Source organism: Onychostoma macrolepis, chromosome 10 (assembly GCF_012432095.1).
Source record: "Onychostoma macrolepis isolate SWU-2019 chromosome 10, ASM1243209v1, whole genome shotgun sequence".
Classification (NCBI taxonomy): domain Eukaryota; kingdom Metazoa; phylum Chordata; class Actinopteri; order Cypriniformes; family Cyprinidae; genus Onychostoma; species Onychostoma macrolepis.
In genome coordinates, this window is record NC_081164.1 from 11,831,751 (window position 1) to 11,835,086 (window position 3,336).

Consider the following 3,336-nt stretch of genomic DNA (forward strand, 5'->3'; position numbering starts at 1 on the left):
TGTGTGTGTCAAGTTAAAGAAAGGAGGAAAGGCTCTCAAATGGTGCACAAAAGACTGCCAAAACATCCCTGCACGTGGGGATGATTGCTGTGATTAGGAGTTTTTACGAGAGCAAACGAGTCATAAAACATACTGAAGCGGCGGTGGTCTGTTTCATCATGAGGCTTCAGACCTTTCAAACACAAGCAAATAACTGTACTTCTGCTTCTTGCTGTCACTGAATTTTATTATGGCTGGAAAAAATGCACAATACAGCCGTCAGTTAGCACAAAGTGTAAAGGTGAATATAAGTGTTTCTGTGGGCATTTTTATGTCCCGGTATATATATTTTTTTCATTTTTAAAAGTCCGCAAAAGACTGAAAGTGCCTATAGATAAAGAAACACACTAAATTTTCCATATATATGTTGATGCATATACAGTAAGTTGTCAAAATATCTCAAAATATCATGAAATTTATAACAAATTTATAAAAGAGGGCATTTACAAAAGTTTTTGAGGATCCATGTAATCTGTGTGAACATTTTCCTCTGTATGCAAAACTTTTCAGAAATGCAAAGGATTTAGTACAGTGCTGTTGTATAAACGTACTGTAAATTTGGCAACCAATTTACCAAAATGTATAACAGATACAAATTGCCATAAAAGTATGTTGAAACAGCCCTACCAAAACATGTATTAATGTCTTATTTCTCTCTAGCAGGGCACAGCAGAAAGTTTATCATGTAGAATGTGGAGCGAATCGATGGCTGTAAGGTCAATAACACAAATCTGTAAGACTACTGGCACTGCAGAGTCTTATAAAAAGCTGTAAAAATGACTGATGGAGTCCAGCTTGCTGGTAACATGGCGGCCTTGCTGTTTGTACGCAACACTGGAGGCCAAATGGCCAAAATTCTGAGGAAAAGTGCTCTCTTGTGACTTTCATTTCAAGATGTGTTCTTGTTGATTTGACGTCCAACATTCTTGATGGACACTGGCTTACAGCCATACTTCACTGGAAGCTCTGTGCAAGTTCTTAGAGATCGAATTTAACAAGAAAAGAGTTGTGAAGAGGGACTGTTGTAACATACAACTTTACATTTATGACTATCCCTGTGCAACACATGGTGGAGCAGGTTCCCCATGTAGGTGTTTATTGGAGAAACATCTGAATCAATTCATATAATGCATTTTATTTCACATTATAAAAAACGTTTATACATTTTAAAGGAGCACGTGTTTAAAAATTATGATAAAATCTAGTCATTTCAGTCCTGTACATCTTCCTCTCTGGTTGGACTATAGTTGTAATCCAATATTTTAAAAGTTGTGTAAGTTGCGCCCCTAGACAAACCGACAAATAGTTCTCGCACATTAAACTCTACCGCTTTGATGATACACATGAGAGCCAATGAGGTTTGCGTGGAATTTCTTATGCTCCGCCTTCTTTCTCCTTATACTGTATGGTATTGAACAAGTTCACAAGCACCACGTGTGTAAACAAATAGATGCTCTTGCTTGCACACCAGATTCAAACTTTTTGTTTTATTTTTAGTTATTAACAACTTAAATTGTTGTATGGCTTCTGGAGACTTGGAATAATGGGGACAAGACATGTGGACTACTGTTATAGTAGTTTTATGTGCTTTTTGGACACACATTTAATTGTAATTTTGTTGTGATTTTAGCCTACACTGTTAGACATTTCTGTAATTTCCACAGTTATTTACTGTATATCACCCAGTATAATGCTGCAAATTCCCTTTACAGTAAATAACTGTAATACCCTTTGCATCATGGGAATTTTCTGTGACGTCAGACCCCACATACAGAGACTTACTGTATTTTTTTAAATTGCTGTATACTACTGTAACGGTCTCTTTGGCGCCATTATACTGAGGTCGTTTTATTTTCCTCATTTCTTACATTTGGATTGACACAATTTGCCCAACACCGTGTCTACAACGCCGCAGCAGCTTGGGACTGACTACTGGACGTTGCATCGCTTGTAATGATTGGAAAATCCGTTTGTACATCGTTTGGAGTACATCTGTACATCAGAAATATACCGGGGCATCACATTACTGTCCGCATCCACTGTAGATAATATATATAATGGGTTCTATATTGTTTTTTTTATGGAGTCGCGCCTCGCCGCGCCACTCGCGTCCGAGGAAGACACAGAAGCAGCGGGTAGCGTCGCGGGTTTTTCCCGGGGATGAACCCGCCAGAGTGGGAGAGCTCCGGAGAACATCTACGTTGTGTGTCGATGCACTTTACGAGAGAAAAAGACCAGCAAGCAAGGTAAAAATATATGTACGTTTGTCTGCGTGTTTGTGTCAGATTTTTGCACACCAATTTACCTAACATTAGTAACATTTACTGGTCAACATGGTGGTAACAAACTTTACCATGGTAAACTGCGCTGTCGTTTCAAACGACTTTTGTCAGCTTATTGAATTAAGTTACCTAATTAAAATTGTTTTTAACGAGCAACGCTTATCTTATATTAACATTAGGTTAACTAATGTGAAATTTAGTTCAGGTGTTAGTAGTTAATGTTGGCCAGTAGCCTGAGAAAATAAAATCCTATGTTAGCTAAGTTAAGTTTCATGGCTAGCTGTCTTTCTAGTTTTAGAATTAGCTTGTTATAGTTTTTAATGGAATTTAAGATTTACTGCATTTTTTTGTATTTGTGTTTTAAAGGCAACTGCAATGAAGCATCAAGAAAGACATGGACATGCCAGCCACCCTGAGACTGATAATTCATGGTAAGAGAACAACTATGTTTTTGAGAGATTTGTGTATTCTATATGAGGTTTGCCTTTTAAAAGTGTGCTATTTCTTCTACTTGTTTTTCAGAGAAGACATTTCTGTCAAAGTGGAGGGTGAGCAAAGAAGGTGGCTACGTTTTGGAGCAGCACCTGGGTTTTGCAAATGGCTATGTATTCTTTGGCTGCTTGTCTTTATGTTTCTGTTGCCTAAAGATTTTTGTGAGGATAAATCACAACAAAATGCACTGCAAAACGTCCTAAGACAGGAGAAATGGTGAAGATGCACTGTTTCAGCACTGGAAGACTGTATTTTTATGTGTTATACATGCAATGTTTTAAATAAAGAATTTGATATTTTGTAATTATTGTGTCTGTTTTAATTGAATGCCAGTAGTACCTATGTAGAGTAAAAATAAAATGAATTCTATATAAAAATTATAAAATCTAATGAAATCTATATTAAAATGAATGAATTACAGTAGTATACTGATAAATCAAATACAGTTTGCTACTGTAAATTGTAATTACAGTAACTTATTGGCAACAGTGTAAAAACCCTTTGAAATGTCTAACAGTTTACA

General features: G+C 36.5%; 1 long non-coding RNA gene across 1 annotated transcript; it reads left to right on the forward strand.

Moving 5' to 3' along the window:
* The first annotated feature begins 2,154 nt into the window (after positions 1–2,154).
* On the forward strand, positions 2,155–3,074 carry LOC131547786 (uncharacterized). The gene is made up of 3 exons (XR_009273012.1): positions 2,155–2,285; positions 2,688–2,752; positions 2,844–3,074. It is a non-coding gene; the product is annotated as an uncharacterized LOC131547786 (long non-coding RNA).
* The last annotated feature ends 262 nt before the right edge of the window (positions 3,075–3,336 follow it).